Source organism: Pristiophorus japonicus, chromosome 6 (assembly GCF_044704955.1).
Source record: "Pristiophorus japonicus isolate sPriJap1 chromosome 6, sPriJap1.hap1, whole genome shotgun sequence".
Classification (NCBI taxonomy): domain Eukaryota; kingdom Metazoa; phylum Chordata; class Chondrichthyes; family Pristiophoridae; genus Pristiophorus; species Pristiophorus japonicus.
The window spans coordinates 95,783,056-95,810,839 of NC_091982.1; the positions used below are offsets into that span (position 1 = coordinate 95,783,056).

General features: G+C 47.7%; 1 long non-coding RNA gene across 1 annotated transcript in view; it reads left to right on the forward strand.

Moving 5' to 3' along the window:
• The first annotated feature begins 11,370 nt into the window (after positions 1–11,370).
• Positions 11,371–27,784, forward strand: part of LOC139265191 (uncharacterized) — a 29,088-nt gene continuing 12,674 nt past the window's right edge. The window contains exons 1-2 of the long non-coding RNA XR_011593497.1: positions 11,371–11,443; positions 24,180–24,249. This is a non-coding gene — a long non-coding RNA (uncharacterized lncRNA). The remainder of the gene's footprint in view (positions 11,444–24,179; positions 24,250–27,784) is intronic.

The window sequence follows — 27,784 nt, forward strand, 5'->3', positions numbered from 1 at the left end:
CAAGATCAGATCAGCCATTATCTTATTGAATAGCAGAGCTGGTTCAAGGGGCCATATGGCCTACTCCTGCTCCTATTTCTTATGTTTTTACGCAGTACTGAGGAAGTTCTGTATTGTTGAATCCGCTCTTTTTCTGTGCAGTGGACCTAAAAGATCCCTTGGCACTATTCAAAGAGCAGGGAGCTCTCCACGTGTCCTGGCCAACATTCTTCCTTTAACTAATAGCACTAGGAAAGGAACAGATAAATTGGTCATTCATCTTATTCACTGTTTGTGAGATCTTGTTGAGTTCAAATTTGCTGTTGCATTTGCATACCTGAAAGTGACTATAATTCAAGATCAACTCATTGGATGTGAAGCAATGTGGCATACCCTGCGGAGGTGATAAGACAATATTTGTTCTTACTCCAATGGTTCTCTCAATTTGTGTGGATGCCTGTGATTATCTGTGCCTGCATGTCTGTGCTTCTCCTGTGTTTCAAATTGGTCTCTAGATCCTTTGGAGGACTTAAGGAGAACTCAGGGACCTCACGAGGTCACCAAATTTCCATCCGTTTGTCATTATATTTTTTCATATATTTCTGTATTTGCTGATTTACTGGCATGGCATTTCTGTTGATGGAAACTCATATTTTAAAATTCTGCCATTGTGGCGCTGCTTTCTCTTGGGAAGCTGAAACTGACCCTTGTAAGTCAGCATGGGATCCCTGGGAGTCTCTTGGTATTTTCAGGGATCCCCCACACAGAATAGTTTGAAAACCACTGGTCTATTCATCAGTTTTGCTTCATACCCCTAACCAGCACACCAGGAAGGTTACCTGCAAAATGAAATTCAGTTACGGATTCAAAAGTCACACTTTGTGAAAACCTGAACCTGTAAAAACACATCCCAATTCGTTAATGAGTTAAAATCCAGAACTGGCACTTTCAGTCTGTGCAAATACAAATTCCATTGCAGAAGCTTTGGTTGAATACGCACTCCTGAATATTAAATATATTTTGTAATATGCATCCATGGCTAGACTTGCTTCAACATTTATGAACTGTAACAGAACTGTCTCTTTCACTTGCAGCATCAGGCCATGGTGTTTTTTATAATCCATATCATTGCACATTCCCCTCTATTTATAACTATAACATGTCCTTTAACACTGGTCACGTAGATAATGATGATGATGATTGTTTACAAGAACAACAGTAATATACATAGGGCAATGGTTGTTTTGAACCCAAGTGACTATAAACGTAGTTACTGTAGCATTATCATTAAATAGCAATAACACCAATTGAGCTGTCAAGATGTTTTATGCAGAGTGGAAGTTTCTGACCTGTCACATGGATAATAACACTCTGAGGGCTTATTGAAAGGCTATTATTTCAAGCAGTCCTCTTAAGTACAAGGATAAATAATATTTATTTCTACTCTAACTATAGTAAGTGAGACGTTTTTTTCTTTTGGACTGGAATAGTTTGGCACTGGTTGCTTAAGACCTGCTTTCTGTGATGGTGGCTGCTCTCAACCCACTCTCCTTTAATGACTGGTGCTGTATCCTGATTTACCTCAACTCTACTGCTTATATTTCTTGCTGCACTGGTTTTGCCTGTTTGACTTTTGATGGGCTGAAATTGTGGAAGGTCAGTAAGATTTAACACCAATGCAGGAGCAGTGCTCAGAACAGCCCTTTACAAATCCAAACCTGTGAAATACACGGAGGCAAATCCAGTGGAGCAAGCAGCATAAAAATTTGTATTTAAAATTTGTAAATTCACGAAAAAATTTACATTTGCAATAAGATGCCCACCCTCATGCAGTCCAAAATGGCCATCAAATGTAATTGTTTTAAAATTTTGACTGTGGCAAATTGTGTGTGGTCAGAATCTGCCACCATCATTAGCACAATCCCACTGAAAGAGATCAGACCTAGGCATTGATCATCATCATAGGCAGTCTCTCGAAATCGAGGAAGACTTGCTTCCACTCTCTAAGTGAGTTCTCAGGTGACTGTATAGTCCAATACAGGAATTACAGTCTCTGTCAGAGGTGGGACAGACAGTGGTTGAAGGAAAGGGTGGGCGGGGAGTCTGGTTTGCCGCACGCTCCTTCCGCTGCCTGCGTTTGTTTTCTGCATGCTCTCGGCGATGAGACTCGAGGTGCTCAACGCCCTCCTGGATGCTCTTCCTCCACTTTGGGCGGTCTTGGGCCAGGGATTCCCAGGTGCCAGTGGGGATGTTGCACTTTATCAAGGAGGCTTTGAGGGTGTCTTTGAAACATTTCCTCTGCCCACCTGGGGCTCGCTTGCCGTGTAGGAGTTCCGAGTAGAGCACTTGCTTAGGGAGTCTCATGTCGGGCATACGATCGATGTGGCCCACCCAGCAGAGCTGGTTGAACATGGTCAGTGCTTCGATGCTAGGGATGTTGGCCTGAGTGAGAACACTGATGTTGGTGCATCTATTCGCCCAGTGGATTTGCAAGATATTGCGGAGGCAGCGTTGGTGGTACTTCTCCAATGTTTTGAGGTACCTGCTGTACATGGTCCATGTCTCTGAACCATTAAGGAGGCCGGGTATCACTACTGCTCTATAGACCATTAGCTTGGTGCTGGGTTTGAGGTCCTGGTCTTCAAACACTCTCAGGCAACCAAAGGCTGCGCTGGCACACTGAAGGCGGTGTTGAACCTCATCGTTGATGTTTGCCCTTGTTGACAGTAGGCTCCCGAGGTATGGAAAATGGTCCACGTTGTCCAAGGCCTTGGATTTTGATAACCGGGGAGGTAGTGCTGTGTGGCGGGAGCAGGTTGGTAAAGGACCTTTGTCTTACGGATGTATAGCGTAAGGCCCATGCTCTCGTACGCCTCGGTGAAGGTGTTGACGATAGCTTGGAGTTTGGCCTCCGAGTGTGCGCAGACGCAAGCATCATTTGCGTACCGTAATTCGATGACAAAGGATGGGTCGACTTTGGATCTGGCCTGGAGGCAGCGGAGGTTGAACAGATTCCCATTTGTCCTGTAATTTAGCTCCACTCCAGCGGGGAGCTTGCTGAGGGTGAGATGGAGCATTGCAGCAAGGAAGACCGAGAAGAGCATTGGTGCGATGACACAGCCTTGCTTGACCCTGGTCCAAACGTGGAATGGGTCTGTGGTGGATCCTTTGTTCAGGATCACGGCTTGCATGTCACATTGGAGAGCCGGCAGAGGAGAGGATGGTGACAAACTTTTGAGGACAGCCAAATCTGAGGGGGATGCTCCATAATCCCTCATGGTTGACAGTACCGAAGGCTTTTGTGAGATCAAAGAAGGCCATGCACAAGGGTTGGTGCTGTTCCCTGCATTTGTCTTGTATCTGCCGCACGGTGAAGAACATATCCATTGTGCCCCTTAGTGGGCGGAACCCGCATTACGACTCTGAGAGGAGCTCTTCAGCAACGGGGAGAAGGTGATTGAGGAGGATTCTTGCGATGACTTTCCTGGTGATCGACAGCAGGTAGATTCCTCTGTAGTTGCCGTAGTCAGACTTGTCACCTTTCTTGAAGATGGTCACGATTACAGCATTCATGAGATCTCCTGGCATGCTCTCCTCTATCCAGATAAGGGAGATGAGGTTATGGATCCGCACCAGTCTTGCTTCTCCGCCATGTTTTAGTGCTTCAGCGGCGATTCCATCTGCTCCTGATGCCTTGTTGTTCTTCAGCTGTCAGATGGCCTTTTCTATCTCATGCCATGCTGGGGTTGTGCTGAGATGGTGGCGGGTGGCATGCTACGGGATGGAGTCGAGGACACTCATGTTGAAGACAGAGTCTCGGTTAAGGAGATCCTCGATGTGCTCTTTCTACTGATTGACTGACTGACTGGCTCTCTGTCCTTGATGAGCACCTCTCCATTCTTGGCCAGCAGTGGGGTAGGGCCTTGGGTGCTTCATCTGTAGGTCATCTTGACTGCGCTGAAGAATCCTTGCACGTCATGGTTGTCGGCTAGCTGCTGGATTTCTTGTGCTTTTTCCACCCACTGTCTGTTCTTTATGTCGCGGGTTTTCTGTTGGACCTCGGCCTCCAGATGTCTGTAGAGCTGCTTTCTTGCCCTCGAGTTGTATTGCTGCTTCCAGTCCAAGCATGCCTTGCGCTTGCGGCATAGTAGCTCCTGGATCTCCCGGTTGTTCTTGTCGAACCAGTCTTGGTGTTTCCTGGTCGAGTGGCCGAGCGTCTCTTCGCAGATGCTGATTATGGAAGTCTTGAGGGCAGACCAGGCACTGTGAACACTCTGCGTCTCTAGGTCACTGGGAATCGTCAGGTTGGTAGCGAGGTGCTGGCTGAATAGGGATTTCTTAGCGGGATCTTTGAGTGCTCTGGCATTGATTTTCCCATGGCATTGTTTCTGTTGCTATCGCTGTTTTGGGGTAATGTTGAATTAGGCGGTGATCCATTCAGCAGTCATCAGCTCCTGTCATGGCATGGGTGATGCGCACCTCTTTGCGGTCCCTTGCTCAGATGATGACGTAGTCTAGCTGATGCCAGTGCTTGGAGCGAGGGTGTTGCCATGAAGCTTTATATTTGTCCTTCTGACGGAGCAGGGTATTGGTTATGCCGAGGCCATGTTCTGAGCATTTCGTCAGGAGGAAGGTGCCATTGGAGTTGGCTTTCCCTACCCCCTCTCTACCGATCACATCTCCCCAGAGGTCAGTGTCCTTTCCAACACTGGCGTTGAAAGCACCAAGGAGGATCAGCTTGTTGCCCATTGGGACTCAAGACAGGGATTGTTGGAGGCTGGAGTAGAATTCCTCTTTGGTCTCGTCTGTAGCTTCCAATTTTGGGGCGTATGCACTGATGACCGTAGCGCACTGGTTCTGGGATAGGGTGAGCCGCAGAGTCATGAGGTGTTCGTTTATCCTGCAAGGAGAATCTCTGAGACAGCCCACCAGCTCGTTTTTTACGGCGAAGCCTACCCCATGGAGGTGGCGTTCTGCTTCTGGTTTTCCTTTGCAGAAGAAGGTATAGCCACCAGCTTGTTTTTTGAGCTGGCCTTCCCCTGCCTGTCCGGTCTCGCTTAGGGCAGCGATGACTATGTCAAAGCACTTGAGTTTCTGGGCAATGATAGTGGTGCGGCATTCCAATCTGTTGCTGTTGGGGTTGTCCATGAGGGTCCTAACGCTCCAGGTCCCAAAATTCATCTTAAAGTGTGCAAGATGACTGTGCGTGAATTATTTTAACATGGGATGGCCGTTGCACACTAGCTACCACAATGGCTTGACAGAGCAAGGTCTTGGTCCAGTGACAAGAGGATCCAAGATGACTGGAGACCAGGCTCTGCTGTAAAGGCCTAGTTCATACACACCTGCTTACTCCAACTGTCCTCCTTCCTCCTTTCCACAGGAACTTTCTCCTTGAGATTCACAGTGTAATCCTCGCGACATTTCGCTTTTGGCCCGTGCTGAACCTCACCACTCCTGGGCTTCTGACCTCCGCTCTAATATGTCCTTACTATTCAATACAAATGCACACAAGGCCCATACTAGAGAGAAGGTCACTCTGAGACCAGTGACCTTTATTCCAACACTGAAGTGATGAAGGTGGGTGGAGCTTCCCCTTTTATACCTGAAAGTCCAGGTTAGGAGTATCTCCCACAAGTTCACCACCTAGTGGTCAGTGTTCTCAGGTGTACAACTTAGGTCAGTTTATACATGGATTACAATGACAGTTGAATACATGACATGCCCTGGGTCTAAATCTCCGACCTCCGCTCTAGGTCCCAAACTTCGACCTCCAATCTGGATCCCGACCTCCAGTCTGGGTCCCAACCTCTGACCTCCGCTCTGGGTCATGACCTACGACCTCCGCTCTGGGTCCCAACCTCTGGCTTCCGCTCTGGATCCTAACCTCCTCTCCTCCCACTCTGGGCCCCGACCTGCGACTCCTCCTGGGCCCAACCACCAATCTCCGATACCTCCTGGTGCCGACCTCCGGATGCTCCTGGTCCTGACCTCTGACTCTTCCTGGGCCTGACCTCCGACATCACCTAGCCCTGACCTCCAACTCCTGCTGGGCCTGACCTCCGACCTCCGACACCTCCTGGGCCCCGACTTCCGACTCCTCCTGGTCCCTGTTATGTCTGAAATGCACTTATGAATGACTCCACGAGACAATGTGTTGTACTCAAACTGTAGTGACCTTGGTACTTTATTCATAACTCCAAGTGAGGCACAAGCATGGTGGGCAGCCTTTTATACTGGGCCCTGTATACCTATGCAGGTCACCCTCAGGTATCCACAGTTGCACCCTCTAGTGGTGCCAACATGGTATATGCACAGTGTAAACCTTATTGATTGTACATCAGGTAACAAGTCTCCATCTTATGCAACTATACAGTGACTACACAGAGAGTATATCTATAGTCTGCATATATAACATCACTCTCCCCCAAGTACCTTTGCACTATATGTTCTGGCTTAGCTCTCCCCAGACTTAAGAGTCAATAGCCCTTGCACCTTGGCTGTGCTTTGGCTTGGCTCTCCCCCTGTTAACCCCAAAGTTTTTTTGCCACAACATTGGGTAGTGGTTATCAGTTTGGATGGTTCAATGATGCAGTTGAGGTTCCATTGGGTTCTGGGTGTGATCCATGTGTGTGTCCATGGCTACATACATCCATTTCACCGCCCCCCCCTCCCCCGCCACCTCCACAGTGAGGTCGTGCAGCAGGCCCGTTACATTAACATACAAGATCAGACACAGTGCAAGTACAAAGAAAGGAAGTTGCAGTTTGTATCATGACACCTTGGTTCAGTGACTTACGTTCATTACGTTTTGCAGTCGTGCACCAGGATTGGGTAGATTGTATTCATGGTTCAGTCATGGTAAGTACTGAGGTAGCAGTACAGGGCATCCTAGTCATCTGATAGCGGCGCTACACCCCCTGCTAGCGGGATGGGCTTGGTTCGCTCACCTAGCCAGTACTCAGGGCCTTTGCCGTTGCCTAGTGTTGGGCAGAACCACAGATGTGTGTGGCCTCCCTGTCCTCCTTTGAGGGTTGCAGAATCTTCTGCCTGCTCTCTGTTCCAGGTTCTGTTTGGGGAACTCCTTGGTTCTGACCTTTCGTTCCCGGACATGGCAGAGTAGCGACTGGGTCTAGGGGGCTGCGCCATCTCCACCCGGGTGGTGGGCAACGGCGGCCGACTGCGTATATTGGCGTCGTTTTCGTCACCAGGTCCATGGCGAATAGTGCCATCGGGTGCCTGCAGCATGGGATAGACCTGGGGCAGGGCATCAGGATCAGTGCCTTTACCCTCCCGAATTCGCTCGCTTGCTACTTTTGGGGACACTCTATTCCCGACATCTCGCAATAACATTTTGTTCTTCACATTAGGACTGGTACTGACATCTCACAACAACATTTTGTTCTTCACATTAGGACTGGTACTGACATCTCGCAACATTTTGTTCTTTACATTCTTAAGCGGTTCGTTACATTGATTGCCATGCATAAAATATCTCCTTTAAGAGAACTCTGCTGGATTTACCCCAAATCAAATCCTTTGTTAGACTCCACGTGTTGGTCTCTCAGCGTTGCACCTCGTGATATGGCCGCGGCCATCTTTTTTTTCAGCCACGCTGCACCTCACTGCAGCAGGGGCGCTATCTTGCCTCTGTCCACGAGGTCGATTGCCTTGATCCTTCTCTCCCGCGATTCTGCCACAAAAGCTGGAAGAGTGCCTGTCAATTCGATCTTCCTCCCCAGGAGTCCTGCCACTGAAGCCGGGAAGGTACTTTTAAGTTGTTCCGGTCGAATCATTGCCACGCAGTCATGATGGACGGTCTGTGCCTCAGGTGCTGCGCTGGTCTGTTCTCTGGTGCCTGGCCCAAGCGAAGGTAAGGTTTTGTTCTGTCTCTGAGCACAGGGGACATCAATTGCTAGAGTGAAGATGTCTTCCCATTTCCACTGGATCTTCCCCATCCACCTTCTTCCGAGTAGCGTTGGACCATCACCTGCAACAATCCACAGAGGTAACTTGTGCACCACGCCATTATGGATTACACTTACATCCGCACTACCAAGGACTGGGATCAGCTCCTTGATGTAGGTGCGCAACTTTTCCTGTACTGGAACTAGCTCGGGTCATTTTTCGTTCCATAGCCTCTCAAAGGCATCCTGGCTCATTACTGACTGGCTCGCTCCCGTGTCCACTTCCATGAAGACTGGAATGCCATTTATCTCGACTTCCATCTTCACTGGAGGACAATCGGTGGTGCAGGTATATACTCCATACACTTCTTCTTGGGGCTGAGCTGCCTCTCTGGCCAAATCATCATACTCCCCGCTGGATTCAAAGTCATCTACCGGCTCCTCTGCTAGTATTTCTTTTGCACATACGCTGGAGATGGCCCTTCATGTTACAGGCTTTGCATACGTACTCAGCAAACTGACACTGGTGAGCCCTATGGTTTGCTCCGCAACGCCAGCATTCTGCTACTCGATTAGCACCCCTCAGCAGACTCTGAGTTCTGGAACTCTGAGGTCTGCGCTCTCTGCCCTGGGCAGAGCCACATTCTACAGTCTTGCCTGTGAAAGGCACCATTCTGTGTACAATACTTGCCGGGTGTGAGTCCACATGATGAATAATTTGCTTGGTGCTGCAGGTCGAGGTCAAGAACACCTGACTGTTGCTGATGGCCTTCTGCAGGTTGACTGTGGAGTCGGCAGATAATAACTTGTGAAGGAGGCCCTCGTGGCCAATTCCCATAATGAAGATGTCGCGCAATGCTTCGTTGAGGTGCATGTCAAAATCACACGGTACCGCAAGTCTCCTGAGTTCGTCAGCATATTTTGCAATCGCCTGGCTCTCAGGTCTGCAGTGAGTATAGAATCTGTGCCTGGCCGTGAGGATGCTCTGTTTTGGTTTTAGTTGGTCGCGAATTAGTTCAGTCAGCTCATCGTATGTCTTATCCTTGGCCTATGTGAGTGCCAGCAAGTCTCTGACGAGGCGGTAGTCCTCGGGCCCACAACTAGTCAGCAGTATAGACTTGCGCTTCTTCGCCAATGTGTCCGTCTCCCTTGCCAGGTCTTTTGCCACAAAATATTGCTCGAGCCTTTCCGTGAAGGCATCCCAATCATCACCCTCTGCAAAATCATTTAGTGTGCCAAAGGTAGCCATAATCGCGTGAAAGTCCATATTCTCATCGCCAGTTGTTATGTCTGTAATGCACTTATGAATGACTCCACGAGGCAATGTGTTGAACTCAAACTATAGTGACCTTGGTCCTTTATTCATAACTCCAGAGTAAGGCACAAGCATGGTGGGCAGCCTTTTATACTGGGCCCTACACACCTATACAGCTGACCCTCAGGTCTCCCACCACAGTGCCCTCTGGTGGACAGCCTCTGCCACAGGGGCAGGAAATCCCCGTCTCCACCAGTTGCACTCTCTAGTGGTGCCAGCATAGTATATGCACAGTGTAAACATTATTGATAATACATCATATAACAAGTCTCCATCTTATGCAACTACACAGTGACTACACAGAGAGTATATCTATAGTCTCCATATATAACAGTCACAACCTCCAACTCCTCCTGGCCCCAACCTCCGACCTCCGTCTCCTCCTGGGCCAGACCTTTGACCTCCGACACCTCCTGGCCCTGACCTCCAAATCCTGCTGGGCCCAACCTCCGACTCCTCCTGGGCCCAACCTCCGACTCCTCCTGGTCCCGACCTCTGACCTCCGACACCTCCTGGCCCTGACCTCCGAATCCTGCTGGGCCCAACCTCCGACTCCTCCTGGGCCTGACCTTCGGCTCCTCTTGGGTCCGACCTCCGATCTCCTCCTGCCCCGACCTCTAACCTCCAACACCTCCTGGGCCTGACCTCCGACTCCTGCTGGGCCCAACTTCCGACTCCTGCTGGGCCCAACTTCCGACCTCCGACAGCTCCTGGCCCTGACCTCCGAATCCTTCTGGTCCCGACCTCCAATCTCCAACACCTCCTGATCCAACCTCCAACTCCTCCTGGGCCCGACCTCCGACTCCTCCTGGGGCCAAACTCCGACTCCTCCTGGCCCCGACCTCTGAATTCTCCTGGTCCCATCCTCCGACTCCTCCTGGGCCCGACTTCCGACCTCCAACTACTCCTGGCCCCGACCTCCGACTCCTCCTGGATTCCTACCCCTCCGCTGGGCTCGACCTCGCTCCAAATCTCTCCACCAATCTGCTCTCTGGACTCCAGTGACGTCGATGCAGTCGCCTTCTTCGCTTTTGTCACCCACTGGGGAAGGCTCGCGCTGCTTCCTATTGTTGCTGGCTGCTGCTCCTCCTGCTGGTCCCATCCAGGTCGGGTTGAGACAGCCACTTTGTGTCCTGGGGCGCTGGGCTTTTATCCCCGGTGTTGCTGGCTGCTGCTCCTCCTGCTGTTCTCACCCAGGTCAGGCCGAGATGGCCTGTAAACCCTGTAAACTCATCAATTGTCTGCAGAAGCAAAAGAGCTAGTCATTCATAAGACCTGAGGGTCAGCTGTATAGGTGTGTCGGGCCCAGTATAAAAGGCTGCCCACCATGCTTGTGCCTCACTCTGGAGTTATGAATAAAGGACCAAGGTCACTATAGTTTGAGTTCAACACATTGCCTCGTGGAGTCATTCATAAGTGCATTACAGACATAACAACTGGCGATGAGAATATGGACTTTCATGCGATTATGGCTACCTTTGGCACACTAAATGATTTCGCAGAGGGTGATGATTGGGATCCCTTCACGGAAAGGCTCGAGCAATATTTTGTGGCAAAAGACCTGGCAAGGGAGACGGACACATTGGCGAAGAAGCACAAGTCTATACTTATGGTTCTAACCCTTAGCACAGTAAGGGTTAGAACCACAAAAATACTTTTTTGATGTCCAGAACGCACATAAACGATTAGTGTTCTTTTTTTTTAAATCTTTACTTATATGTTTAATAATTTACTTACATTTTTAATAAAATCCATTGAACTATTTATTTCCAGTGGTTCCACGAATTGAGGTATCCCGTCATACATTTTGTAATATTCCAATTTTAAGAGGAATATTGATTTATCAAATTGCTGAAGACGTGATGCTGGAAGATGCTTAGGGTAAATATTCCAGTGATTCTTTCAGTTTAAAAGTACTTTGACAAAAACTCAAACATACTTCCCCTTTAACAGTTGTGGAGTTGGATTTTCCACCTCTGTTTTCGCCCCGGAGGGGCGTCAATAGTAGTGGCGAACTCTTCTGGGCGGACGGTCAGTTTCCAACGTCCCGTGAGGGTTTTCGGGGATAGTTTTGTGGGGGCGCGGAGCAGCAACGCCCGGAGGAGGCTAGCCGGTGTGCAACGCCCCTGGTTGCGACACCGGCTTGCTTTTGGACTCCCGCCCGACCCATACGCCCCGGAGCGCGCCCCCCTGGGACCGCCTGTGACAACGGGAGCTCCAACCTATACCGGCTCCATCCCAGGTAAGTGCGATCGTTTTTGCTTTTGTTTTCATTTGCAATTTATGTTGTGGTGGTGTGGTTTATGGATTGGGAATGTTTTTGGTGGATTTTTCAAGGTTTTTTTTCTCCTCAGACCTCTCCTTGCCAGCTCTTTAGCTGGGGATTTTCGCAGACTCAGCCGGCCTAGTGTCCTAAGAGAGGTGCGCAATGCCTCCCTTAAAACTCCGCCCCACTCTCAGGGCCCAAACTGTTCCCAGGCACAAACTTTACTACCCGGCCCCATTACTGCTCCGAAATCAGCAAAGCCAAAAATCCAGCCCATGGCTCCGTATCCAAAAACCATAGAGAATTAGAATCTCCCACTGGCTTCTGCAGCATATTTCCTACACTCACAATATATTCTATTCCATGTCTTGTCCATAATAATGTATTTCATTTCCCATTCTAATGATGTAAATGATTTACTGTAAATTTATTTCCATTAAATTGAAACATTAATCATTTTCCACTCAATCCAACTACAGGACACTACATTTAATTTACCTTTGGGGCCAAGACTATGTTTAAATACAATGGCCTTAATTTTCTGTACATGGGCAGGTCGGGTGTGGGCTGTAGCGGTGGTAGGTCATGACCCGTTCCTCATTCCATTCCACTCCTGAGATCCACCTTCCATTAATGGTGCCTATTAAGGCACCTGTGCGTTACCCAGCTGTATGAAATGGTGCAAGTCTGATGATGTCATCGATGACACATCTTCAGCCAGGATATTTAAAGGAGCCATGCATTTGAAGGTTCATCGAGGATTGTGCGCGCACTGCACTGGACCCTTGGAGTCTTGGAAGGACTAACAATGGTAATGGTTGATGGGCATTTAAAAAGTACTTGGATGTGCACTTGAAGTGCCATAACCTGCAGGGTTACGGTCCTAGAGCTGGAAAGTGGGATTAGGCTGGATAGCCTCTTGTTGGCCGGCATGGACACGAAGGGCTGAAATGGCCTCCTTCTGTGTTGTAAACTTCTATGATTCTATGCTTCTATGACTCCAGCAAACATGACTGCATAGAAACAGAGGGTTGCACCCAGCTTCTCAGATGACTCCATCCATATGCTTGTGGAGGGAGTGAGAGCTGGCAGGGAGGTCCTCTTCCTTTCCGATGGGCGGAAGAGACCTCCCCAGCAGACCAAAGGAACCTGGCTCCAAATAGCAGAGGAGGTCAACAGCAGAGATGTTGTCAAGAGGACCTGGGTACAGTGCAGCAAAAGTTTCAATGTTCTCATTACATCACGGGGTTGGGGGTAATATATTAGCATGGATAGAGGATTGGCTAACGAACAGAAAACAGAGAGTAGGGATAAATGGTTCATTCTCGGGTTGGCAATCAGTAACCAGTAGAGTGCCGCAGGGTTCAGTGCTGGGACCTCAAATATTTACAATCTATATTAACGACTTGGAGGAAGGGACCGAGTGTAACGTAGCCAAGTTTGCTGACAATACAAAGATGGGAGGAAAAGCAATGTGTGAGGAGGACACAAAAAATCTGCAAAAGGACATAGACAGGCTAAGTGAGTGGGCAAAAATTTGGCAGATGGAGTACAATGTTGGAAAGCGTGAGGTCATGCACTTTGGCAGAAAAAATCAAAGAGCAAGTTATTATTTAAATGGAGAAAGATTACAGAGTGCTGCAGGACACAGGGACCTGGGGTTACTTGTGCATGAAACACAAAAGGATAGTGTGCAGGTACAGCAAGTGATCAGGAAGGCCAATGGAATCTTGGACTTTATTGCAAAGGGGATGGAGTATAAAAGCAGAGAAGTCTTGCTACAGTTGTACAGGGTATTGGTGAGGCCACACCTGGAATACTGCGTGGAGTTTTGGTTTCCATATTTACGAAAGGATATACTTGCTTTGGAGGGAGTTCAGAGAAGGTTCACAAGGTTGATTCCAGAGATGAGGGGGTTGACTTATGAGGAAGGGTTGAGTAGGTTGGGCCTCTACTCATTGGAATTCAGAAAAATGAGAGGTGATCTTATCGAAACGTATAAGATTATGAGGGGGCTTGACGGGGTGGATGCAGAGAGGATGTTTCCACTGATAGGGGAGACTGAAACTAGAGGGCATAATCTTAGAATAAGGGGCCGCCCATTTAAAACTGAGATGAGGAGAAATTTCTTCTCTCAGAGGGTTGTGGATCTGTGGAATTCACTGCCTCACAGAGCTGTGGAAGCTGGGACATTGAATAAATCTAAGACAGAAATAGACAGTTTCTTCAATGATAAGGGAATAAAGGGTTATGGAGAGTGGGAAGGGAAGTGGACCTGAGTCCATGATCGGATCAATCATGAACGTATTAAATGGCGGAGCAGGCTCAAGTGGTCGTATGACCTACTCCTGCTCCTTTTTCTTATGTTCTTATGAATGGTGAGTGCAAAGCCACACTTAACTTCATCCTGCTGTGCCTCTCATCACATCCCCATCACTCTGCCTTCCCAACCCTACTCCTGCACATCATCACTCACACCAACATACCTTGCACGTCTTCCCATCCCTCTATCTCTATCCACCTTATCAGATCCCCATCTGACTAACCACACCTCACACTCACCCTTATCCTAATGCAATCATACCAACTAACAACACACAAGGAGGCCACTTAGCATTGGCACCCCACTCCATCATAGTCTCCCTCTAAAGATGTAACCCATCCATTCCTTACACTCACTCCGTCACTCTCACTTAACCGTCTGTTCTTTCCCTCCTTGCAGGAAAATAGAGCCCACAATAAGAGGGAGAGGGAGAGAATCGGAGGTGGCCCTCCATCATTGGCCACCTTAACTGCAGCAGAGGAGGTTGCCCTGGAAATATCAGGTGTTGAAGAGCAGTTTGAGGTGGGAGACGGAGAGAGGGGGACATCTCAGCAACCTGGTGACAGAAGTACTTCTCATACAGGCACATGGCATACAGCAGTCACTCATATAGGAACTCACATCAACAGCCAGTGAATGTTCATCATGTGCATAACGGTATCTGTACCCATTGTAGATATGACATACTTACTCATCTCTTTACTGTCCCACAGGTCCATCAATGTGCCCCCCCCCCACCCCCAACCAATGTCCAGGAGGAAGAAGAAGACGACTCCTCAGAGGAATCACTAGCCTTTGAGGGCGCACTATCACTAGATATAAGCGCACCCAGCACCAGCGCAGATACGCACACCTCGGTGGGTGCCATGTGAGATATAATGTTGTCACTTGGTGTCTCACAACTCACAAGTGAGCAAGAGCAGATGGTGGAGACAGAGGCAGCAGTGAAGAGTCCTCACCGGAGGGTGTAGGAGGCTCCCAGCTCTGCTCAGCTGCATGCAGATGCTGATCCTCAGGGGCCATCCAGACAGAGGACGATCCTGGAGGTGCAACAAGAATTGCAGGAAGCTTTGACAGATTTTGTCACCACGATATCTACAAATGTATAGAGAATGGAGGAGTCCATCTCAAACATGAGCACCAACATTAAACAGCTAATAGTCTCTCTGGAAAATAGATGGCTATCTATGGAGAATAGATAGCAGATGCTCATAGACCTCCTCTCTAGGGGGAATGACCCCACTGCTGTGCAGCAAGGTGTACTCCACCTCATTGCTAGCAGGGAAGTGCAGGTGGCCCATGAGAGGGATGATGGTGAGGGGGGACATTGAAGTGGGTGCTCCTCTCAAAGCGCTCACACTTCTCTCCTGTTGCCCCCTCCCCCCTCAGTCAGAGCCTCAGACGCTCCTCGGATTCCGATGGCTGAGTCTGGCCCTGCACAGTCGCAGATGGAGCAGACTTTGGCGGGGCCATCACAGGCTCCAAAGCCCAGAGGTCATCCGACAAAAGTGACTATGTAGTCGCAGCAGGGAAGTGAGATGGCTGCCTCTACCTCTGCTGAAGTCACAGGGGCAATACCTTGTAGAGGCACATGTAAGAGAAAGCTGAAACAAAAGTAAATGCATAAGCGTAGCCACTTGGGTGTTTTAATAAATGTTTGTATAAATTTCCATTACTGTGATATCACAAATAAAAATATTTATTTTCACCACTTTCCGGTTATGGACAAATTTGTGTGCAACTTTGGAAGTGGCTTAGTGAGTTGAAGTGAATGGTGAGACATAACGTTACCTCCAACAATGGTTGTCAGTGTGAAAAGAATGGCTTTATGGTGTGGGGTGGTGCCAAACTGGCGCAGCATGTGGCAGCCATATGGGTGTAATCCCTGAAGTAAATCTGGCCATGATGAGGCCATCCCTGGCCTCACAGGCAGCAATGTGCTCGGGTGCTGGTGGGATCTAGACCAGAGCTTCCTCCAGCTCCTGCTCCTCCTCGTCTTCCAGCTGATGTTCCGCCTCCTCGTCCTCCTCCTCCTTATCATCCCCCTCCTCATTGTCCTCCTCTGAAGAAGAAGAAGCTGTGCGCTCATAGCCTTGCTCCTCATGCAGCACTAATCCTCGCTGTTGTGCTATGTTGTGCATGGCGCAGCAGACCACGACAATTCTGGAGACCCTGGCAGATGCGTCCTGAAGGGCTCCTCCAGATCTGTCAAGGCATTTGAAGTGCATTTTCCGCATGCCTATTGTCTACTCTATGACATACCTAGTTGAAATGTGGCTGTTATATATCTCCTCGGCCTCAGTACTTGGCCTCCTCAAGGGTGTCATGAACCACATCTTCAGTGTATAGCCCTTGTCTCCAAGCAGCCAGTGGAACGTCTTTTGGAGGATCGAAGAGCTGAGGGTTGGTGGACTGGCGAAGGATGAGTCATGGCAGCTGCCAGGGAATTTGACACACAGATACATTATTATCTTACTATGGTTTCAGATGAGCTGCACATTGTGGGAGTGGAAGCCCTTGCAGTTGACAAAGACTCCTGGCTGATGATGGGGGCCCTGATGGCCATATGTGTGCAGTCAATGATGCCCTGACCCATGGGAAACCAGCCAGAGCGGCAAAGCCGAGCGCCCGCTCAGTAACACCGGCTTCATCAGTGGAAAAGTTGATATAATTGACTGACTTGTCATAGAGGCATTGGTGACCTGTGTGATGCATATGTGGGCGGCTGACTGCGAGATGCCGCAAGTGTCTGCTGCTGATCCCTGGAAGAAGCCTGAGGCGAAGAAGTTGAGCGTGCTGGTGAATTTGGCAGCCACTGGTAAGGCATGTCCATGCACTCCTCTTAGCTGTAGGTCTTGCTCAAGCAATGTGCAAATGTCTGCGATATCCCAGCACAATTGCCTGAGCATCCTTTGGCACTGCTGCTCAGTCACCTTGAGGAAGCTCATCCTCTGCCTGTATACTTTGTGTTGGGGGTACCACCACCAGCATGGGGCAGCCCAGTGCTGATGCCCTCTGTCCTGTGGAGCATCAGGTAATTGAGGAGAAGGTTGATGGTGTTGTTGTTGGTGCTGCTGGTTTGCCTGGTGCTGCTGGTGTTGGGGCTCATTGAGGTCCAATTCTGAGGACCAAGGTAAGACAGTATAAACGGCATCCATGCTTATGTAATAGATGACAGGTCAAGTAGAGATGACAGAAGCAATCTGTCAATGGAACCAATGAGGTGACAATGGGTCCTGACTTTGCTAAAAAGATTTGCAACCACTAGAAATCTAAATCTATGCTGACAATGCATTCAGCAACAGCATCTGCCTGAGGAAAGTGACCAAGTGTTAGGTGGAAGTTTTTATTGTACATTTCATGCTGTTCACTAATGAGTTGGATCAATGGCCACTCCACTTCCATCTCAGATTGACAGATGTGGTTCCTGAGCTGCATGATTCCCATGGTCATCCAGGAAAATTTGAAAGGTGGGGTTAAAAAGAGGTTTAAGGGCCTTATAATCATCGAAATTACCTCAGCCGCCCCTGCCATTCGGATCACTGCCGCACTGGCAAACGTGTCCGAGGGAAAGGCACGTGGTGGCGGGATGACGGCGGTTTCATGACTCGCTCCAAGGTATTTCAAATTTCACTCACGACCCACCTCCAATCGCACCCGTACGGACCCTAGAAAGTTCTGACCAATATGTGTGGTATGTTATGATGGCATCTTTAGATGGCAATGGTTCAAATTAGTGGGACCAAAATAGAACTTTCATTAGTCACTATAATGGAGGGGTTCCCAGGTAGATAATGAGAATTGTCAGATAATCAAGATAATTTGTTCTTACTTGTGTCACACAATACACCTTGTATGGGAACTAAAATAATAGAAATATTATGTAATAAAAACAGAAAATGCTGGAACTACTCAACAGCTCAGGTAACATCTGTGGAGAGAGAAGCACAGTTAACGTTTCAGGACAATGACCTTTCATCAGAACGTTATGAAAGGTCATCGATTGAAATGTTAACTCTGTTTTTCTCTCCACAGATGCTGCCTAATCTGCTGAGAATTGCCAGCATTTTATGTTTTTATTTCTGATTTCCAGAATCAGCAGTATTTTGCTTTTGTAGAAACATTGGGCCCAAGTTTCCACATGATAAAAAACGGGTGCCCCTCCGAGCTGGGCGCCCGTTTTTCACGCCTAAAACGGCGCCTAAACAAAACCTCGCGATTCTGGAGCGTTCTGCAGCTCCTTGTCTGCCTGGCGCGGCGCCCAGGGGGGCGGAGCCTACACTCGCGCCGATTTTGTAAGTGGGAGGGGGCGGGAACTATTTAAATTAGTTTTTTTTCCTGCCGGCAACGCTGCGTGTGCGCGTTGGAGCGTTCGCGCATGCTCAGTGTGAAAAAAACATTGGCACTCGGCCATTTTTGTAGTTCTTTGTAGCTGTTTAATTTTTTAACATTTTTTTAATAAAAGCACATTAGCACTTGCAGCCTTCTCACTGTCTCCTTCCCCCCCCCCCCGCGGGAACGAAGCGGCTGTTCCCACCCCCCCCCTCCCCTCCGCGGGAACGAAACGGCTGTTTAATTCCCCCCCCTCCCCCGCGGGAACGAAGCGGCTGTTTAATTCCCCCCCTCCCCTCCGCGGGATCGAAGCGGCTGTTTAATTCCCCCCCTCCCCTCCACGGGATCGAAGCGGCTGTTTAATTCCCCCCCTCCCCTCCGCGGGATCGAAGCGGCTGTTTAATTCCCCCCCCCCCCCCTCCACGGGAACGAAGCGGCTGTTTAATTCCCCCCCTCCCCTCCGCGGGATCGAAGCGGCTGTTTAATTCCCCCCCTCCCCTCCACGGGATCGAAGCGGCTGTTTAATTCCCCCCCCCCCCCCCTCCACGGGAACGAAGCCGCTGTTTAATTCCCCCCCTCCCCTCCGCGGGAACGAAGCGACTGTTTAATTCCCCCCCTCCCCTCCACGGGATCGAAACGGCTGTTCCCTTCTCCCCTCCCCCCCGCAGGAACGAACGCCTGCAGCATTCTCTGTGCCTGAAGCACTTTCACACAGGTAGGAAGATGGTTTATTTAATCTCTTCTTTGCTTATAAATGTTTATTCAGGTTGGATTTATTTGTATAATATTTGTAGAAGTATAAATAAGGATTTATTGTAGAATTTAATGAGTTCCCCTCCCCCCCCTCCCCCCCCACCTCGTTCTGGACGCCTAATTTGTAACCTGCGCCTGATTTTTTAATGTGTAGAACAGGTTTTTTCAGTTCTACAAAAATCTTCACTTGCTCCATTCTACTTTAGTTTGGAGTACGTTTTCACTGTGGAAACTTTCAAATCAGGCGTCAGTGGCCGGACACGCCCTCTTTTGAAGAAAAAATTCTGTTCCAAAGTAGAACTGTTCTACCTGACGAGAACTGCAGAAAAAAAAATGTGGAGAATTGTGATTTCTACGATAGTCCGTTTTCCACCAGTTGCTCCTAAAAATCAGGCGCAAATCATGTGGAAACTTGGCCCCATTATGTCATTTTATTCACCAAGAAAAGGACCTGAAATACAAATAACAAAAGACACATTACCAGTTCAAAGCTTTGTTCGACAAAACCTTTGATGGATAATTGGACTAAACATAATGCAGATTTCAACATTGTTGTTGTTTTGTTCAAGAGTCATCCTCAATAAATAACTTTTATCATTGCTATGGGTCCTGTTCTCAATGCTAAGGGTCAGAAACAAAAGATTTCGGTTTTGTGCACAGGGTATCAGCTACACTTGCATTGTTTGTCTATGTAGTAATGCCACATTGAAGCTCAGTTCCTTGATTCAATTTCTCCAAGTGTAAATCAACACAAAACAAATTATATGAAGACAGCATATATGACACGGAAATTGAAATGTCCTTTATGATACAGCTTCAGATGTTTTAAAGTCTACAGTTTCATAACCAAACTCTCTTTCACACAATCCAGGTACAGTTTCTGGTGTGTGGTGCAGCATCGTGGTCCCGTCTATTTATGACATTTGCTCCTGGTACATTGTTCAATGGATATCTTCTGCACTACTTACAGGTCTTAATTTCAAAGGAAATATTACAAACATCTACCGAACGTGTCTTCTTTTGGTTAATTATTAATTTTATAACTGTGGAGATGCAGCTCCCAACATTATTTCAAAAATATTTCCCCTAATTTACAGATGGACACTGCAATTATCTGCCTGTTAAAACATTTCTTCTAAGCACTATATGTTGCAGAGACTTTTAAGCATTTACAGCATAGCTCAATTTCAGAATCTTCAGTTTGTATACTTAGGCTATACCCATCTGCCTCGGGTTCTAAGTAATTACAGAGCCAAAATTCAATGTAAATCACAGATACCACAGCCATGAGCGTGAGTGCGCAAAGCATGATGAAGTGCAGCCAATCTCTCCTGTGAAAACCTTTTGATAAAAGCTGGTATTAGGGAAAATAAATACTTCAGAAAAATAGTCATCCTTAATTCTAAAAAAAATTACAGCTATGAGGCATTGCAAATGTAAAATGTCTGTAAAATAGTGAAAACAAATTTTGAAATAGAAAAAAGAGAAGTGCTGTGAATTGCTTCAATCATTATAGCATCACTCATGATGTATTGCAAAGTAATTTACACCATTAAATTTGTCAAGAAGCAGAATAAAGTGTTTGCCCAACCTTTTTTTAAGGAAGAATGCCCGTTTAAGTTGTACAGATTCTGTTGATTGACCTTGTCAACAAAATATTTTTGTTTTCTGAAATAATCATCGAAGGCAGTCCCTCGAAACGAGGATGACTTGCTTCCACGCCAAAAAAGGATGAGTTCAGAGGCGTTTAATGAAGGACCTAATATTCTAGGTCCTGAATTACATCCTGAAGGGTGGAAGGGGCCTGAGCGTGGATTTTTTTAACGTGGGGTGGCCGTTGAACACCAGCCACCACAAGGGCTTAACAGAGCTAGGTCTTGTTCCAGTGGCAATGGTTATCTACAACGACTGGAGACCAGCTCTGCTGCACGGACCTAGTGTGCACACATATCACAGTGTGGGCTGGGCCTTGCTGCCACTGGGCCGCGGGCCCCGAACTTATGCCTCTCCTGGGCCCCGATCACGTCCCTCTAATCTGTCGCTGCTCCTTCGCCCCATCTCACCGCTCTTGTTGTACCTGCCCATGTTCTAATCACCGACCTGGACCTTGATAACGTCACTCTTCACTGCCATCGCCCTCTTTGCTGTTCCCTGAAGTAGTATGCCTCCACGCTGCTCCCAAGGCCGCTCGCCACTCCTTTTATAGTCCCGACCTGCCGCTGGTGTTCTCACGCAGGTTAGGGCCTCCGCGCTGAAATGACTTTCATTGTGGAGGACTAGCTGGTATTTTATGCAGAGTTCATCCAGACTTTCAAATACTGAATGTGGACTGATCTGTATTTCATATCCGTTTGTGTCCTGGATTGTGTTTTTGCCATTGCTTTTGTTATTCTGTTGTGCAATTCTAAGGGGGAGAAATTCAGTTGGATAGCGACCCCGCGAAGGGTGCTACAGGGTTTGTAGTTGCAACACCGGCATTACTGCACTCGGCAAATTCAGTGTGCCGGTACCGGCGGCGCTGAGGTGTATCGCCCATGAGTGGAGTGTAAGTGTGCAACGCCCCCAGTATCGACACGTCTGCAAAATTTGGTTTGTGCTGCACCCGTAACGCTCTGTAGTGTCACCGCCAGAGAAAGCTGGTGAGCAGAGCTGTCCTGGGACGCTAAGAGAAGGAATGACTGAGGTAACTGTGATTGATATTTTTCTTTCCACGGTTTATCTTTATTTGGGGTGAGCAATGCATAGGGAATGTTTTTTGTGTTTTTTGTTCTGATTCTTTTTGTTGCAGAGAGACCTCTCTTAGATCACTACGAAGCCAGCTCTTTAGCAACAGATTTTCAGTAGCTCACCCGACCTAGCGCCCGAAGAGAAGTGTAGAACGCTTCCCTTAGCGCTCCAAGCCATCGGGGTGCAACAACTGAATTATGTGGCTCCCGTCGCTAGCCATTTTCCGGCGCTAAATTTAGCAACTGCCCAACATTAGCGCCTTAAAAAAAAACCAACCAAATTTTTAGCCCTTTACGTTTAATTTAAGTTCACTATAATACTTTGTGTTTTTTTTCGGCTTCATTCTTTCAGGCCAGCATACCTTTCCTTGGTATTTCCAAATTAGACTGTAGTGTATCGGTAAAGCATGCACTCCCATGTTCCACCACCAGGGAGCTCATCCCCTGAAGTCCCAAAGGATCCCAGCATCCCTTAGGAGCACTGTTTATAAGCCGGCCTCTAAAACCTGTTCCTCACTCTGGAGTGTCTTATTAAAGACTGAGGTCACTGTTACTTTAACGTCCCTGTTCGCTGAAAACAAGGGGATAAATATTAATGCCTCAGCCCGCATTCAAAGGTGGACACTAGCACAATCAGCGTATAACTATACCATCCGCCACAGGCCAGGCCCCGAGAACTGTGCAGATGCTCTCAGTTAGCCACGGTGGTGGAAATGGCACAGCCTGCAAACTTGTTGATGGTGGCGCAGCCCGCAGACTTGTTGATAGTCATGGAAGCATTTGAAAATGATAAATCACCTGTCACGACCCTCCAGATTAGGACTTGGACCAGCCAAGATCCTCTGCTGTCCCGAGTAAAAAACTGTGTACTGCATGGGAGCTGGGCCAGCATCCCTGTTGAAATGCAAGAGCCAATCAAGCCGTTCCAGCGGCGAAAGGACGAGCTGTCCATTCAGGCAGACTGCCTGTTGTGGGGTAACCGCGTAGTGCTACCAAAAAAGGGCAGGGAGCCGTTCATCTCGGATCTCCACAGCACACACCCGGGTATAGTAATGATGAAAGCGATAGCCAGATCCCACGTGTGGTGGTCCGGTATCGACTCTGACTTAGAGCCCTGTGTATAGCAGTGCAGCGTATGTGCTCAGTTGAGTAACGCGCCCAGAGAGGCACCACTAAGTTTGTGGTCCTGGCCCTCCAGATCATGGTCGAGGATCCATGTCGACTATGCGGGCCCGTTTCTCAGTAAAATGTTCCTGGTGGTGGTGGATGCTTTTTCAAAATGGATTGAATGTGAAATAATGTCGGGAAGCACCGTCACCGCCACCATTGAAAGCCTGAGGACCATGTTTGCCACCCACGGCCTGCCTGACATACTGGTCAGTGACAACGGGCCATGTTTCATCAGTGCCGAATTTAAAGAATTCATGACTCACAATGAGTTCAAACATGTCAACTCGGCCTCGTTTAAACCAGCCTCCAATGGGAAGGCAGAGCGAGCAGTACAAACTATCAAATAGAGCCTTAAACGAGTCACAGAAGGCTCACTCCAAACCCGCCTGTCCCGTGTACTACTCAGCTACTGCATGAAACCCCACTCGCTCACAGGGGTGCCCCCGGCTGAGCTACTCATGAAAAGGACACTTAAAACCAGACTCTCGCTGGTTCACCCCAACCTGCATGATCAGGTAGAGAGCAGGCGGCAGCAACAAAATGTAAACGATGGTCACGCCACTGTGTCATGGGAAATTGATCTGAATGACTCTGTGTATGTGCTAAACTATGGACATGGTCCCAAGTGGATCGCGGGCACTGTGATAGCTAAAGAAGGGAATAGGATGTTTGTAGTCAAACTCGACAATAGACAAATTTGCAGAAAGCACCTGGACCAAACGAGGCTGCGGTTCACAGACTGCCCTGAACAACCCACAGCCGACACCACCTTTTTCGAGCCCACAACACACACCCAAAAGATCAACGACACCACCGACCAGGAAATCGAACCCATCACGCCCAACAGCCCAGCAAGGCCAGGCTCACCTAGCAGCCCTGCAGGGCCAACAAAACGCCAGCCCAGCGAGGGCACAGCCAACACACCAGAACAGACATTTGTACCGAGGCGGTCCACCAGGGAAAGAAAGGCTCCCGACCGCCTCACCTTGTAAATAATTTTCACTTTGACTTTGCCAGGGGAGTGATGTTGTGTATCTGCAAAGCATGCACTCCCATGTTCCACCACCAGGGAGCGCATCCCCTGAAGTCCCAAGGGATCCCAGCATCCCTTGGGAGCACTGTTTATAAGCCGGCCTCTAAAACCTGTTCCTCACTCTGGAGTGTCTTATTAAAGACTGAGGTCACTGTTACTTTAACCTCGCTGTGTGCAGCCTCATCTGTATTAGGAACACAATATAGACATTGGCATTTCTAAGTAAAACATCAAAATTTGCCTTATTGCTCACATTGTATGCAATTAGAAAAGTTGATGAACTGGTTCAGAAAGTCTTTATTGAAACTGATGGAAAATTTCCATCCTTCATTTAGCCTCTGATTACTTAACCTTTTGTCTCTCCAAACTATGCAGGTAAAATATCTCTCACTTCAGAACCAGCTTTCTCTCAGCAGGGACAGATGCTCAAATGAGAGCAAATCAGGTAAATATTTAACACTTTTCTGAACTTTTACTTTTCCTCAATAGCTTTTCTCCCCTCCCACCCTGAAGGCATCGACTGTTGCTGAGATGGAGTGCCATGGGTGGCAGTAGCCTTCCAATTCCTTGCTGAAATGGCCCTGTTTAATGTAAGTGGCTTGACAGTGAGTGTTGTCAGACTATTCTACTATAGCGGCTTAATATAGTGTTAGCCTCTGAAAGGAAAAATTAACAATCGTAGCCCCTTTTGGACTATCTCATTCAGGCGTACTCCTCAAGTGTTCACTCGCAATGTAAGAACAGAACATAAGAACATAAGAACATAAGAATTAGGAACAGGAGTAGGCCATCTAGCCCCTCGAGCCTGCTCCGCCATTCAACAAGATCATGGCTGATCTGGCCGTGGACTCAGCTCCACTTACCCGCCCGCTCCCCATAACCCTTAATTCCCTTATTGGTTAAAAATCTATCTATCTGTGATTTGAATACGTTCAATGAGCTAGCCTCAACTGCTTCCTTGGGCAGAGAATTCCACAGATTCACAACCCTCTGGGAGAAGAAATTCCTTCTCAACTCGGTTTTAAATTGGCTCCCCCGTATTTTGAGGCTGTGCCCCCTAGTTCTAGTCTCCCCGACCAGTGGAAACAACCTCTCTGCCTCTATCTTGCCTATCCCTTTCATTATTTTAAATGTTTCTATAAGATCACCCCTCATCCTTCTGAACTCCAACGAGTAAAGACCCAGTCTACTCAATCTATCATCATAAGGTAACCCCCTCATCTCCGGAATCAGCCTAGTGAATCGTCTCTGTATCCCCTCCAAAGCCAGTATATCCGTCCTTAAGTAAGGTGACCAAAACTGCACGCAATACTCCAGGTGCGGCTAATACATTTCCTCTGACTCCGCGTACCTTTATCTACTGCAGTAACCTTTTGTGTGGCACCTTATCGAATGTCTTTTGGAAATCTAAATACACCACATCCATCAGTACACCTCTAACACCATGCTCGTTATATCCTCAAAGATTTCCAGTAAATTAGTTAAACATGATTTCCCCTTCATGAATCCATGTTGCGTCTGCTTGATTGTACGATTTCTATCTCGATATCCCGATATTTCTTCCTTAATGATAGCTTCAAGCATTTTCTCCACTACAGATGTTAAACTAACCGGCCTATAGTTACCTGCCTTTTGTCTGCCCCCTTTTTTAAACAGAGGCATTACATTAGCTGCTTTCCAATCCGATGGTACCTCCCCAGAGTCCAGAGAATTTTGGTAGATTATAACGAATGCATCTGCTATAACTTCCGCCATCTCTTTAAATACCCTGGGATGCATTTCATCCGGACCAGGGGACTTGTCTACCTTGAGACCCATTAGCCTGTCCAGCACTACCTCCCTAGTGATAGTAATTGTCTCAAGGTCTTCCCTTCCCACATTCCCGTGACCAGCAATTTTTGGCATGGTTTTTGTGTCTTCCACTGTGAAAACCAAAGCAAAATAATTGTCTCATCTTCTAAGGGACCAACATTTACTTTCGTCACTCTTTTCCGTTTTATATATCGGTAAAAGCTTTTACTATCTGTTTTTATGTTTTGCGCAAGTTTACTTTCGTAATCTATCTTTCCTTTCTTTATTGCTTTCTTAGTCATTCTTTGCTGTCATTAAAAATTTTCCCAATCTTCTAGTTTCCCACTAACCTTGGCCACCTTATACGCATTGGTTTTTAATTTGATACTCTCTTTTATTTCCTTGGTTATCCACGGCTGGTTATCCCTTCTCTTACCGCCCTTCTTTTTCACTGGAATATATTTTTATTGAGCACTATGAAAGAGCTCCTTCAATGTCCTCCACTGTTCCTCAATTGTGCCACCGTTTAGTCTGTGTTTCCAGTCTACTTTAGCCAACTCTGCCCTCATCCCACTGTAGTCCCCTTTGTTTAAGCATAGTACGCTCGTTTGAGACACAACTTCCTCACCCTCAAACTGTATTACAAATTCAACCATATTGTGATCACTCCTTCCAAGAGGATCTTTTGCTCGGAGATTGTTTATTATTCCTGTCTCATTACACAGGACCAGATCTAAGATAGCTTGCTCTCTTGTAGGTTCTGTAACATACTGTTCTAAGAAACAATCCCGTATGCATTCTATGAATTCCTCCTCAAGGCTACCCCGTGCGATTTGATTTGACCAATCGATATGGAGGTTAAAATCCCCCATGATTACTGCCATTCCTTTTTCACATGCCTCCATTATTTCCTTGATTATTGTCCGCCCCACCGTGAAGTTATTATTTGGGGGCCTATAAACTACGCCCACCAGTGACTTTTTCCCCTTACTATCTCTAATCTCCACCCACAATGATTCAACATTTTGTTGATTAGAGCCAATATTATCCTTTATTAACAGAGCTACCCCACCTCCTTTCCCTTCTTGTCTATCTTTCTGAATTGTCAGATACCCCTGTATGTTTAATTCCCAGTCTTGGCCCCCCTGCAACCACGTTTCTGTAATGGCCACCAAATCATACCCATTTGTAATGATTTGTGCCGTGAACTCATTTACTTTCTTTCGAATGCTGCGTGCGTTTAGGTAGAGTGTTTTAATACTAGTTTGTAAACCATGATTTTTAGTTTTGACCACTCCTGCAGCCCCTTTATATTCATACATATTGTCCCTTCCTATCACCTTGTGGTTTACACTTACCCCAGTGCTACTCTGCTCTGTTGCCTCCTGCCTTTTGCATTCTTTCTTGGGGTCCTGTTCATCTGAGCTCTTACCCACTCGAACTAGCTCAGAGCCCTCTCCTGGGTTCCGAATACTCCTTGCATTGAGGCACCGAGCTTTCATGCTTGCCTTTTTATTACACTTTGATCCTTTAGAATTTTGTTGTACATTGGCCCTTTTTGTTTTTTGCCTTGGGTTTCTCTGCCCTCCACTTTTCCTCATCTCCTTTCTGTCTTTTGCTTTTGTCTCCATTTTGTTTCCCTCTGTCTCCCTGCATTGGTTCCCATCCCCCTGCCATATTAGTTTAACTCCCCCCCAACAGCACTAGCAAACACTCCCCCTAGGACATTGGTTCCGGTCCTGCCCAGGTGCAGACCGTCCGGTTTGTACTGGTCCCACCTCCCCCAGAACCAGTTCCAATGCCCCAGGAATTTGAATCCCTCCCTGCTGCAGCACTGCTCAAGCCACATATTCATCTGAACTATCCTGCGATTCCTACTCTGACTAGCTCGTGGCACTGGTAGCAATCCCGAGATTACTACTTTAGGATTCGGCTACCTTAACTAAGGTAAAGGTAGCCGAATCCTAAAGACGCTAACTGAGTCGAAAAGTCCGGACTATCTCTCCCCAAAAGAAAGGGACAACCCGATATTGTAAAGGCCTAGGGGTCTCTCCTCAGTAATGTACCTCTTCACGAAAAGCGTGTACTTGAGACATGGTTCACGAGTTATTGATACAGAAGACTGTGGGAGCCTATTCAAAAATATATAGAGAGTTATTTAAAGAACCGATATGCAATTTACTGTTGGT